Source organism: Trachurus japonicus, chromosome 21, assembly GCF_045865225.1.
Source record: "Trachurus japonicus isolate A0001 chromosome 21, Traja_1.0".
NCBI classification, from domain to species: Eukaryota; Metazoa; Chordata; class Actinopteri; order Carangiformes; family Carangidae; genus Trachurus; species Trachurus japonicus.
Window position 1 is genome coordinate 8995349 of NC_140927.1, and position 14926 is coordinate 9010274.

General features: G+C 41.9%; 1 pseudogene; it reads right to left on the reverse strand.

Annotated features, from left to right (window-relative positions):
• Positions 1–9046: 9046 nt before the first annotated feature.
• On the reverse strand, positions 9047–10568 carry LOC146964758 (general transcription factor II-I repeat domain-containing protein 2B pseudogene; annotated as a pseudogene).
• Between the last annotated feature and the right edge of the window lie 4358 nt (positions 10569–14926).

Below are 14926 nucleotides of genomic sequence, written 5' to 3' on the forward strand. Positions count from 1 at the left end.
ATATTACTAAAATGTACAACTTTGAAGTGTTCCTTATTGAAATAGTGTACTGTTTTGATTTGGAGGACTTCATGTTGAAAAAAAAGACCACAGATATATATATATAAATAAAGGGTTACATGAAAGAAAACAACCACACAGAGAGCTTGACATCCAACAGCCCCCTTTTTAAGCTTAGAGCCACTGTGCTCCCTGAAAGCATCCTCAGATTTTTCAACATTAATGAGGTATTATCCAACATAAATTTGCATCTCATCGGTACATCTTAGAATGTGTTAGTATTCACATGCTTTAAACAACAGTAGGTAAATGTGACCACAGTGTATGACTGCATTGTTAACAATATGCTGCACCTGATCATAATGTAGCATGTGACATTCTGCTATGCACTATTTAATGAATTATGTGTGGGTAATCCAAAGTGGGAAAAACGATCATCTACGCTACGCCGAACCTTAAAATGTACAAGAAGAACGGCCTCAGGCCACTGCCAACACCACTGAAGTTTGGTGAAAATGTGGCAAACAGCCAGTGCAGCTCACGGGGCGGAAGTTACGAGTGGCCGTTATAGTGACTTTCACAGGTAAAACAGGTCGGAAAAACACGAGTGGGTTGCCTGGAACGCTACAAAATCGTAAGTTGTGACTTGAAGCTGTAATTTACGGTTTCAAAAGCCTGCCTGGAACGCAGCATTAGCCAAAACGACCGGATCGCTTACTTCTGCTTTAAATATCACAGCATGCCAACAGTAGTGCTAAGGCAGTGATTCCCGACCTGTGGGCCATCAAATCATTTTCAAAATAGTATGGGTTTTGCAAAAATAAATAAATAAATAAAAATGTAATTACATGAAAATAAAAAGGGGAGTCTGGATGATTGTAACACTCTTTGTCTCATTCCTATAACTTGCAATGGGTTCATGGTAAGGCTAATGCCTCAAACTTCTCACTGACTGTGGAGCTTGATTCGCCTGCTTTCAGTTCAGTCTTTATCATTGAAAAAACAAAGTGCTCTGAGAAAGCATTGCTTGGGCTCCGTATTATTTATGGGGTCAGAGGTGGGCCGCAGACATTTTTAAGATTTTCAAGTGGGCCCTGAATTGGAAAAGGTTGGGACTAGGGCCTCTGCTCTAAGCTTTAAAACCAGTTGCAGTAAGTTACTAATCATGCCAAGTAGGGCTGCACGATTATGGCCAAAATCATAATCACGATTATTTTTGTCGATATTGAAATCACGATTATTAATCACGATTATACATTATGTTGGATAAAACATGTTTTTATTGCACTTTCTATTTGAAACAAACAATAGGCTATGTGAACAAGGCTTTCAGTTCAAAATAAAACGTAAAATAAAAATAAATAATAGCCTAAAATAAAATTTACCCAAGACAAAGAGCTAGCGAAAAATAAATGCCATTGCAGAGTGCAGAGGTGTCATTCTGTACAGTAGCGTACAGATACTTGTGTAAAAAACAAAAAATAAAAAATAAATCTGGTAGAAGTAGCTGCTGATTCAACTCCTTTACTCAAATAAAAGTAAGAAAGTACAGGCTCTGAAATGTAATTTCAAAGTAGGCTATAGTAAAAATTTATTTTTGCCATCAATGATACACAGAGATGTGTGGGCAAGAGTCTGTCTAGCATGGACCAAAGCACAGCACGGACGCTTCAGCAGCAATTTGGAACGAATTAAAAACATTTAATGAACAGACCAAGTGTTTTCACACAGGCAGCGTCCAGCAGGTCGGCCTAGCTCAACTGTGCTGCCACCAAAACGGCCATAGATCGCCGTTACCGGCCGTTATGATCACGGTCGGAACGTTTTAATTACACGACGTATGTAATTAACACCAAAACGGCCGCGTGGGGTGACGGGGTCTCGGTCCAGCTTCGAGACCACCCCGCAGCCCGACCTCGATCCGATCCAGAGAGAGACGGCGACAGTAGACAGCCTGAGGTGCTGCCTGACCAGACACAGACACACGTCATGTCTCCGTACTGTCACCGTCTGCTGCCGACATCGTCTCACTCTCACTGCAGAGTGAGATCCATACAGTCTATGAGTGAGACGTAACACCGGGCGCAGAAGGTGACAGCTACAGCAGCATTTGAAGGCGCAGACCGGCTGGGACACACACTCTGGACTGTAAACAACATGTAAAGGGAGGATGCGCTCGCTTGTTAGTTAGGCAGCTTCATGGAGCCCTGACCTCTCGTTCGCCCCCTGGTGGTTGGCGGACTATTGGTTGAGAAAGCGCTTGATTTGATATGCAGCACAGCCCGTTTTTTTACATGTTAATAATCGTGACGATCATCTTAATTTAATCGTGGCAGCCAAAATCGTGATCGTGATTAAAATTCGATTAATTGTGCAGCCCTAATGCCAAGTGATTACTCTAACTGCTATACCAAAACAACTGCAGCTCAAAACATTATTTAAAGAGGAACTGTGGAGGATCTTTACCTTAACTATGCTACATTTTTACCATAATTAAACAGCTTTGGAGTAATTGTGATAAATTGTGAAATAAATGACATGTATCTTGTTACGAGGGCTTCTGCGGTCCACCTAGTGTGTCTTGGCCGAAAACCAACCTTGCACCCGGTGTCCCAGCTCTCGTCTTGGCGGTACGCGACACAAACATGCTCCGTAACCCGTAATATCTTGTTTATGACAGATAAGACTTCAGATAAGACTTCATATACACATTGTAACCTGTATATGATAAATAACATGTCTATGTTTATATAGTCATAATATTCAGAGTGAAAGAGAGAGAACAGATACAATTGTTATCATAATATCTTTTCTTGGCAGTTTTGAATTTCATTCTTTTTATAATGAGTTTGTTTCTATTTTTCAGAATGATCAAAAAGTGTTATTCTGTTAAAATCCATTTTTCGTTGAATTAAGATTGAGTGCATTTAAATTCTGCATGGTAGATGATCAAATGGCAGAGCATGAGCTTCTATTAATTTAATTGACAGGGGCAATTATTATTTAGACAAAGCTAACACAAGCTCTATCGACTTTTACTGAAATTGGTTCCACACATATTGTTCGTGGATTGAGCTGGGAACGTGTTGTGGTTTTAAAACACAGAAAAGTACAATAAATACGGATGGCTTCTGCAATTGTTGGTGTGTGGAGAGGATTGAAATCACTGATGGGTGAAAAAATATTAAAGTCACCAATATAAAAATAAAGTCACCCAGAGAAATAATTCCCCACTTAGATTAATCCTAAATCAAAAAATTGTCTGCCTAAATTAACTGTCATTAATACAAATTACAGGTCAGAATGGAAATTATAAAGAAGTGAGGAGGGACATCCCAGTCCAAGTTGTAATGAGTGAGCATATGTCTGTACATGCATCGTTGCTCATGATTCAATCAGTGAAATTAAACTTGGAGTCAATAGACATGATCAAATTGTACCTAATCTGACAGGCTCATTCATCACCCAATGACAGATTCCTTCCCATCAGTGCCAGCCTGTAAATCTGTTCTGCAGAGCTGAACTGATTGAAACATGAAATTATTGTTTAGTGCAGGTATTGAGATTTTTCAGCTGATCACAATACAATTTCTACTTCAAACAGCCTAATGTATACAATGAAATAAAGTATTTCCCCTAATATTTAAACTCACCTACAAAATAGCACTGACAAGGGTGCAATTCTCACTGCATAACACAGTCCTATTGTCTACAGTACAGAGGGCATGTACAGTACAGTATATTACAATACTGTATCTCCTTCCATAAAAATAAAAGTCTTAGCAAATTAAGTAACCACAGTAATGGAAATGGAAACAAACACAGAAAAATATCCCAGAGACAGCCAGACGACCAATAACAGCCTTTGTTGGAGCCCGCTGCTTTGTCAGCATGATTGATTTTAAACAAGTCGTGAGTCCCGAGTCACAGTTTATGTTTTTCAGACTTTTTCAGATTCTATAATGGCTATAAATCTAACTATTAACTCATTGAGTGCCAGACCTTTTATAAAATGGTCAGTGCCATGTGCCAGCGTTTCGGGGCATTTTGAGTAATATGTCAAGACCCAGAGAATATTTTGTACTATGACTCTGAAAACACCAAACAGCTCAAAGGAAAGAGGAGACTCTCTATATAACTAGGGAAAAAACCCTTTGTTTGTACCTTGTTCCATTCTTGATTTATCTTAAGTTGAATAGAGCCTGGTTGCACAAAAAAGACCACTTTTTTTCTAGAAAGCTGAGAAAAATGCATTTTTGTGAAAGAGAGTCTCTCAAGAAAAATAGTGATTTATCCGTTTTAATTTTGGCTTCAAAAACATGTAAGACATCTGAAGATTTCATTTCACATGTTTTTTCATTGACCCACCCCACCAAAAAAAAGACAAAACAAAACAACAACAACAACAACAACAACAACAACAACAACTAAAATACAACAAGTACGAGCGGTTGCTGCCCCGTCAGCCTCTCCTACGCCCCCCTCCCCCCTCCACCCCCTCCCCTCCCCTCTCCTACTTCTCCTCCTGCTACATCCCCTCGTCTCTGAAGTAGGGAGGGAGACGTCATGGCGTCTCCAGCCTCTCTGCTGGACGCGGCCGCGGTAGCGACTCACCGCGCTGATCTCTCGGTTCGTCGTCACGTCGGTTAGACAGCAACTGGTGAAACTGACTCCGCGATCCGCTTTCTGGTGCTGATCATCTAGATCAGTTGACCTTTCCTGCCTCCTCCGATCACTTCATGCTGGAGCTATGCTAATAGTATCCGTGGCTAAGCTTTCCTCCAGCTCCACGTTACAATTGTTCCAGGCTCTGCCCGTCGTTTTTCTCTAGAAATAGAAACTTTTTCCAACTTTTTTATCTCTGTACCGATCGCGCTCGTCTTCTCCTTCTTCTTCACTTCTTGCTCTGATCTACAGTCTTCTTCACTCTACACATCCCAGAAGCCCCAAAATTACTCACAGTGTGCGCGAGAGCGTCCCCATTTACCAGCCGCAGAAAAGTGCATTTGACGTCTATGGACGTCAATGGCACTCAAGCGTTGGATTTTGATTGACGTCCATAGACGTCAATGGCACTCAATGAGTTAAGAGCTAAAGTGGATGACATCAAACAAATTCACACTGGCCATTCTGAAATTTACCTCAGACAAAAAATAAATAAAATCTACAAATTTCCAGCCTTGATGTTTAATTTATGCTTTATGCTCTCCAAAGCTCCCACTGAAGCACAATTCTAACAAAGCCCTGAAGTTCTTACCAAAAACAGAGATGAGGGAAGATTTTACACTGCAATGAAACCTTAAGCATGAATACTGGATACACATCTAATATATCATTGTCTTTATTAAGCAGGGTTTCCCCCAGTGTATTATAAGCCTGACGGCACAGTTGATATTATTTATTTAAATAGTATTTTTTTATTATTTATTATTTTTTTGTGGTTGATTGAACAGCATTTCAAGGGTGCAATCTATAAGACTCTGCTATAGCTAGTGTTATATAAATGCCTTATAATAACACATGATAATGGTAATATTTTCACATTTCCAGTCAACTTTTAATATTGATCTTAAAGGCTTCTAAATTCTACTTCTCCATTAATGAATCTGTTACCTATAGTGCCCTGCCATCAGTCAATGGTCAGGGTCAGGCCCCTGTCACAAAAGAACACGCTTGGGCCACCCTACCACCGCGGGCTTAACAAGTTTTCTGGGGGAAACCCTGTTGAGTCTTAAGTAAATGACGGTAGTAAAAATATTTCTTCCAATAAAACTTTTAGTTTTTCACCTGTGATTCAGATGTATGAAAACAAGTTTAAGTTGTCATCGGCCTATAGGGAGACAGAGAAGATTGTGAGTGCATATATTTCTCTCCTCCTCATGGCGGCCACAGTCACTATAGTAACCAGTGTCACAGTAGGTGTTACTGATACAGAGGCTGTGACCATTATCATTCACTACCCCTTATGTTCTATACTCATTATATAGCCAGGTTTCCATTTTGTAGTGCTGTGTGTAGCCTATGTATTAGTGATAATGATCAAACTTATTATATTAGACTCAATTATGCATTATGAAAAGTAAGGCACAACCAGTGGTCACTAATGAAGCAATACAACCATCATGCAATGCACTCCGGCTTACAATGACTCCTGATAGGTGGTAGATATCCATATTATTATTATTATAGTATTTCGTCAACAATGGAGCAGCAGCAGCGTATGAGTTTTGCTTTCACCGCACACTGCTGTCATGCATGCGTGCTTCTCTGTGTGTGTGTGTGTGTGTAAACGGCAATAACGGAGAAAGAGCGCAATGCGGAGATGAATGAACGTAACTATATTGCGTTGGTCAAGCCAAAAGCCGAAAAATCTATTTGTGGCGGGCCGCCACAAATAAATGAATGAATGGGAAACACTGAACATCTGTCTTCAACCCATGATGCACTGCTGTTTTGGTTTGCTTCCTGTATTTGGTCCTATTAAAAGTCTGATCACGTACTCACCTGAAGCGAACCGGACCGAGTCCCAACTTTATTGGGGGACCATGGTCCGCTTGTTTGGTCTGACAAAAGTCCGAACCATGGTCTGGGGGAGTGTTCACACATGAAATTTTGGTTCGGACTAGGGCTGGGCAATATATTGATATAAAAAATATATCGATATATTTTTTAATGGGATATGGAATTTGACCATATCGCATATATCGATATACGGTAGTTCAAATCTGCGCTGTGATCCTTGCTCCATTCAGGCTGCTGATCTGGAGCTCTCTGCACTGCTCGCCACGCTCCGCGCCGCCGCCCCTCCTCTTCCTATTTTATTCATGCTTATCAGACCGCTGCTTCACCAGCTGACCGAGAGGAACGCACCGAGTCCACGTTGACCGAGTTGCCGTTAACGAGCCGAGCCGAGCCGCGGCTGTAGAGGCTCAGTCAGCTGCTGTAGCACGGCTGTTAGCCGTTAGCTGTTATTAGCCGTTAGCCATTAGCAGGTCGTCCCCTGCAGCAGCGTCAGAGCTCCAGACCTCTGTGAGCCGCGGGGCTTTCACCAGATTCAGCTCGGAAGGTTCGCGTTTACACCATGGATCTATGATAATATAATACATCCATGGTTTACACACGTTTGTTTTCACTCTGGTCCAAACCGTGGATCCGTGAGTGTCACGTGACGTTTCCATGACGACTGACCGGAAAAACACGTGGGGCACGTCACGTGACTCCACATTAAAAAAAAAAAAAAAACTCTGAGAAATAACGCTACACTTTAACAGAGACACAAGGCAGTTGTTGTTTTTTAGTTTTTAGTGCAGACAATTGTTGTTATTAATTTAAATAGTTGTTTTTTGAATGGTTGAACAACATTTCAAGAGTGCCTTTCTATAAGACTCTGCTATAGCTGGTGTTTATGTTACAGAAATGTCTTATAATAAATTATACATGATAATGACAATATTTTCAAATTTCCAGCCAACTTTTAACATTGATCTTAGAAGAGGCCTTATGGAATCACGCCTTCTAAAGTCCATTATTCCATTACTTTGATTTCAAAAAAGGTACTCTTGTCAGGCAGTATTTATGTTTACATTTTGTTATTTGAGCCGCTGAACATTTATTCATGAACCAGATGAAGAAACCTGTTTATTATTTATTCATTTGATTTTGCAACTGTTCAGTGAAATAGCCGGTTTCAATAAAACTACCTGTGACTTGTCATATTTGGCTTTAACTTTGACTGAACATTTGCTCTCACTTTGCGGAAAAATATCGGGATATATATCGTATATCGATATTCAGACTAAATATATCGGGATATGACTTTTGGTCCATATCGCCCAGCCCTAGTTCGGACCAAACTGGAAAGTCCTAGGGCTCTATTTTCGTAAACTAGCGCAGGCGTTCGCTTCGCCAACGAGGCGTGTCCAGGAGCAGTTTGCAATTTTCCTTCGAAGCGCAGCGGGGCGCATCCGGCCTACTTCCCTCCCACCGGCGCAAATGGCATAGAGGGAGGAGAGAAGGCGTGGAGTGGGTTTGACACAGCCGAGTCAGATCTTCACCAATCAAATGAGCTCCTCTCCTCGCCTTTAAATCCGCCGTGCGCGCGAGGCGCACGTTTGATTTCACCGTGGAAGAGGGAGGCAATTGACTTGGTGCGCACACGTCACCAAGACCTCACAGGCAGGTTTCCACAGTTCCAGGCACATTTAAATGGAATTAATAATCACAATAACCCCTATCTGAATCAGCACATACACTTATATCTATATCGATTGTCCCGTCACACTGATGACAGATCAAAGGCTGTCGGCATGCGTAATGGAAACTCAACCTGACTGAATTAACACAGATGAAAGATGAGGATGGATTACTGCTGTGTTGACACTACACACCAGGGGTGCCCAAATTCTTCTCAGTGGAGGGCCAAAAATGGCTCGGGGTGGAGGGTCAAGGGCCAAAATTAGACATTCATATTGCGGTGCATTAAATTAAATATGCCTATGATATAACTGTGCAAAATAAACAGTCATACAAATTTGGAAAATCAACACTGCTGTTTATTGAAAGCAGAAAAATAATAATAAAGGCCTGTGCCTTCAACAACATGCCTCTATGAGACCAAAATATTATACTCTCCACTGCTGTGAACTATCATTTTTAAAGTCATAAAAATATAATTTTACAACAGCTTTATATATATTTTTTTTTATAAATCACTGGACTGTATTAACATATGCACCATACAGAGCAGAACATGCTCCAAAGTGACAGGTGTATTTTTTCATAGAAAGACATGTGGTGCAAAAATGCTACATTCATCACTGCCTTGAACAATCATTTGTAAGTAATAGTAATATAATTGTGCAACAGCTTTAGATTTTTTTTTATGATCACTGGACTGTATTAACATTAACCATACAGAGCAGAATATGCAAAAAAAAGTGCAATAATACTCTTATCACCAGACATTTGGTACAAAAATGCTACATTCATCACTGCCTTGAACAGTAATTTTTAGGCATGTAATCCTCAGTAACATGCAGAAGGCCTCTCAGTGGGAGACATGAAGCCTGCCCTTGGTTTTTAAAATTCTCTCAACATCAGGCTCCAGCTCACTTACTGACAAAGTGAGAATGTCACTTAAGTGAGGGTCAGACAGTGCATTTCCCAGTTTACACTTATTGAGATTCAACAGGCTGAAAGCCTGCTCACAGACGTATGTGCTTCCAAAGAGGGACAGCATCACCTGTGCATGTTTGCGGATCTTGGCATACCTGTGTGCAGGAACACGTCTGTAAAAGTCCTGTAAGGTAAGCTCTCTGAACTTGCTATGGAGGTCTGAATCAGCCTGAAGCTCCAGAAGTTCCATTTGAAGCTCCTCACTGACTGCATCCACAGGTACAGAAAAGGGTTGCGCAAACAGCTCAAATGCTGTTGCATTTTCTTGAAAATCTTTGAAGCGATTGTCAAACTCCACCACAAGATTGCTGAGAATGTCAAGGTATTTTGGCTTGTCTTCCTCCATCAACCCAACTTCTCTGAGGCTTGGAAAATGTGCCAAATTTCCTGAATGTAGAGACACAAAGAAAAAAGGAACAATGTAAGATGCAAGAAATTAGTGCTCCATTTAATGATGCAGCCTAATTTTTTTTAATTTGACACAACATATGGATGCATAGGTCACACAATTAACATGGTTAGGATCAATAACAAGCCTAATTCATTATTTTTTGTTCATTACAGTATTGAAATCAGACCTCACCTGTTGAGAGATGTCTGCTGAGCAACAGGAGTTTTTGCTTGAAGGCTCTGATGTGATCATACAGCTGACTGATTATCTGGTCCTTCCCCTGAAGCTGAAGATTCAGGATATTCAGTAGCTCTGTAATGTCCACGAGAAAAGCCAGGTCGGAAATCCAGTGTTTGTCGGAAGGCACTTGAATGTTGTTTTTCTTCGTTGCTTGAAAAGCCCCGATCTCCTCACGCAGTTCAAAGAAACGCCGCAAAACCTTTCCTCTGCTCAGCCACCTGACCTTCTGGTGGTACAGCACATCTCCGTACTGTGCCTCCATCTCATCCAGGAGGGCTTTGAACCGACGGTGTGAGAGCGCCTTTGAGCGAATATTATTCACGATGGCAACGACATCTTGCATCACGTTTTTTAGGCCGATGGATTTGGCACACAGCTGTTCTTGGTGTAAAATACAATGGTATTTTAACACCGACCCACCAAACTCGCGGACTTTGTCTGACACAAGTGTAGTGAGACCTACTCTCTTACCGACCATAGCCGGGGCGGCGTCGGTCGTGATACCTGATAGGTTTTCCCACTTCAAGCTGTTCCTATCCATAACTCGCTGCACTGCCATAAAAACATCCGTGCCTTTTGTTGTTCCTTTCAGTGTTTCAAGGCCCGCGAGTTCCTGACACACTTCAAAGTCCTCATTCACTCCTCGCAGGAAGATTAACAGCTGAGCTGAGTCCGAGATATCGGTGCTTTCGTCACATGCGATGGAGAAGGCAGCAAATCGACCTGCTCTCTGGACAATTTGGTCCCGAATGTCTTCGGCCATGTGCTCAACACGGCGGGTCACCGTGTTCCGTGACAAACTAATGTGGGAAAAAGCCCGCGTCTGATTTGGGCACACTGTGTCAGCAGCAACTGTCAGACATTGTTTCACAAAATCACCCAGAGCGAAAGGTCGTCCGCTTCGGGCAATGAGGGAGGAAATACGATAACTTGCCCGAGTGGCATTCTCCTGTTCAGTTGAGGGCTGGAGAAGGGTGCGTTGTTGGGAAGTTAGCTTTGCTAACAGGTCTGCAGCCTTCACCTTTCTCTCCTCTCCGGTGTATTTTGCGAACTGATGGGAATGCCGCGTTTCGTGGTGGCGACGAAGATTGTATTCTTTTAAAACACCGACTTTCTGCTTACAAATCAAACATACTGCCACGGAATCAATCTCTGTGAAGAAGTACTCGTGTTCCCAAGTTTTTTTAAACTTCCTCTTATCACAGTGCCACTGCCTCCCACGCTCCATCACAGCATCTTCTCACTCTTTTTAGTTGGTTGCTAACAGGTTGCTAACCGCCGCCGTTAGAAGAAGAAGATCTTCTCACTCTGTGGTCACGGCCGGATTTGAGCTGACGGGAGCTCAATAGCGCCACCCTAACCCCAATGTAATACAATGTTAATTTGTGGTCAGGAGAAGAAGTGCAACAATAAATAAAAGTTAAAAGAGATATTCCGACTGCTGGCACATAATAGTAAAAGTAATAACAATTCGAGCATGGGCAGCGGGCCAAAAATAATTGGTCGCGGGCCAACTTTGGCCCGCGGGCCCCAGTTTGGGCAGCCCTGCTACACACTGTGCCGTTGCGATGATCTGCTATATTTATTTATTTACTTATTGATTTATTGAGCCGCATCGTCACGCGACCATAACAAATAAAACTGAAAACAAATAAACTATCATCTCTCACAGCAAGTGAGACGGGAGGAAACTGATGTTCTGGTCCGGTCCAAGCTGGCAGTGTCCGGTCGCGCGAACAGACCTCGGGGAGCATACATCAGTCCGACTGCCCATAAGTCCGACGGCTCATTTCTCCGACTACCCATTCTACGGTGTTAAGGTTAGGTTTAGGGTAAGGTTAAGGGTTAGGGCTACTTAACTCGGAGAAATGGGAGTTCGGACTAATGGACGCAAAAATAAATAGGCTAAATGTATGGTCGGAGAAATGGGTAGTCGGACGGACGTCATGCGCCCACAGAACTCACGGGCTGATGATGCAAAAGTAGTCTGGGAGGGAGGAGGTTATGATGTTATCCAGGTTTGCTCTGACATATTGAGAGCTGTTGCCCAGTAAAAAAAAACAAAAAACAAAACACACACACACACCTTTTCCATTAATAAAGACACTCATATTTAGTAACCTATATTTAAACCCGTGTGCACAGATCACAACATAAACAAACAGCTGTGCGTAAAGGAGGCATCACGGAGCGTCTCGCTTTTTCTTTTTTCTTCAGAATTTACCTGAGATGGGAGATGTGAGTATCTGCTCACTATCTGATGCTGAGGCTGATTGTGGTTTGCTGTGAGAGATGATAGTTTATTTGTTTTCAGTTTTGTTTTTTATGGTCACGTGACGATGCGGCGCTGGCCTCTAATAAATCAATATGTAAATAAATAAATAGCTGATCATCGCAACGGCACAGTGTGTAGTGTCAACACCTGCTCTTGGGACATCCACGGCTGCTTTTTTGTCCCAGTCCCTCCCTGGTTTCATCTGTGTTAATTCAGTCAGGCTGAGTTTCCATTACGCATGCCGACAGCCTTTGATCTGTCATCAGTGTGACGGGACAATCTATATAGATATACGTGTATGTGCTGATTCAGATACAATAAATAGGGGTTATTATTATTATTATTATTATTATTATTATTATTATTATTATTAATTGCATTTAAATGTGCCTGGAACTGTGGAAACCTGCCTGTGAGGTCTTGGTGACGTGGGCGCACTGCGGAGCTGGGCAGTCAAAATACCAGTCCGCTGGCTGCGCTTCGCCTTGCGCTGAGAGTAGACCAGGTTGGAGCTGGCGAGCTTTCGGCGCACTCTCCGCGTGGTCTATCGGCAACAAATTGTCACTGCGCCAAGGTGAATCTGTCGACACCTCCCCCTGCTGCGCGACCACTCCCATCTCGGCGCACAGCAGTCTGCCAATTTACCGAATCCGCTGCACACGTTGTTGCACTGGCAGAAAATGCCACTGCGCCAGCTGCGCCCCCCTGAGTTGCGCCAGGAAAATAGGGCCCCTAAAGTCCAGACCAAACAAGACTAGTGTGAAAGCGACCTTAATCAAGAGGAGTTTAGGCCCAACAGCGGCTGTACTTCCTCAGGAGGCTGAGGAAGTTTGGGATGTCAACAAGATCCTTAGCAACTTCTACAGCTGCATGGATGAAAGCATCCTGACCAGCTGCATCACTGTCTGGTATGGCAGCACTACAGTGATGGACCGCAAACGCCTGCAGAGAGTGGTGAAGACGGCCGAAAATATCACCAAGACCCCACTGCCCTCTCTGCAGAGCATTTACCAACATAGAGTCCACAGGAGAGCTGCCTCCATCCTCAACGACCACACCCACTCCCAGCACAACCTGTTCACCCTCAGGCCAGAGGTACAGAAGTGTGAAAAGCAGGACCCCCAGACTAAAAAACTCTTTCTTCCCCTCTGCCATCAGACTCCTAAACAATAAGAGTTGATAATCAATCATCCACTACCTCATACAATAGCACCTTGTTAGCATCTTGTCTGCACATGCACAATTTGCACACTATTTATTATACATATTGCACACACACACACATCATACCTCATTTTCTCTTCTTTCATCTCTTTTATTACTACTGTTGCTGTCATTGTTGTTGTTATATTATTGTTGCTTTTAATTGTCTATTTTTATACCTATAATTGCCGGCGTTTTGTGATGTGGACATTAAAGTAAGAATTTCATTGTCAGGGAAACTCACTTTTCCACTGTACAAATATAAACACTTTTGACTTTTGACTTCTACAGGCAATGCATACCGCCACAATCAGAGGCACTCAAATTACCAAGCACACACTATCTCCATCACATAGGGTAGACAACTGAGGTTTCTGTGGTGAATAAGTTTGTTTCTACCAACACAGCCAAACACATATGGAATATCATAAAAAATACGTTAGGCTTCCCCAGATGAAACATGGCTGCGACATTGTGCTGCCTTACATTTGCACAAATACCCAACAGATTCTGACAGCTGATTAATATGCATCAAGCAGCTTGTGCACCATGCAGCAAACACATTCAAAATTTCTCCAGGAACTTTCCAGATGACTTATGTTATTGATTATTTTATTGTTAATATATTGGTGGAAATGGAGCACTCCACCTCGCTGGAGTCAACAATTATAAGAGTCTCAAAATGATTGAGACTTAGCCATACTAATAATTTCTTTACAACTCACAGAAAATTTGAGTGTCTGCCATCATGCATTCAGTTTGCACTGCAGAGATTAATTCCTAACCCAAGCCAGGTGATGCAGAGCTGCAAATAAACAATAGTTATCAAATAATTTACTTACACGCCTTATATCCTAATTAGGCATGTTTACTTTGGCAATAATCATTTTCAATTTCACGCCATTTTAACTTGAAGTTAATTAAAACAAGGTTGTTCATTAGCATGGTTCCAGACCCTTCCCTAGCCCTGCAACTGCACCATAATGCAATGCAAGTAGGTACCAAGGGGAAACTGAAGTGCTTTCACGTTTCCTTCAATGTAGTAAATGGCCAGAACTGAAAGGGACAAAACAAACCATTAAAAACCATGTAAATCCTCACAAAAAAGGCAAAAAACTGTTTGGATTAGTGATACGTGATTCACACGTCTCCAAACAGAGGGTTAGGGTTATTAGATTAATTCATATTTCATTGTTTGTATTATGTAAAAAATATTTTGTTTCACTGACAAAAAAGGCAAAAAACTGTTTGGATTATGCTCATTATTAAGAGTTTTTACTCAGAAAAAGAAACCCATCGTAGCAATACATTTTTATTTTATGAGAAGAACAATGCCAATTCCATCTTCATTAAAGCATGAAAATGCAGACCCTTACGTAGGTTAGTGCTGCCCTCATGTTAGAGCATCATGCAGATATCAGACACAGGAACAATCAGGTGCTTATCAAAATTTTAAATGAAATGCTCTCTAGAGGGCCATGTTTGAAAAATAACCCAATTAAAAGACGCTTGACAAATGACCTTTGTGAAGGTAAAAATAATGAGCAGAAAGGGTCTGGTAAACAGTTGTACTGAGAAAACAAAACATACAGGCTCCATGACTTGAGTTAGAGCTCGCGGCATCACTACTAAAATGACAAGCT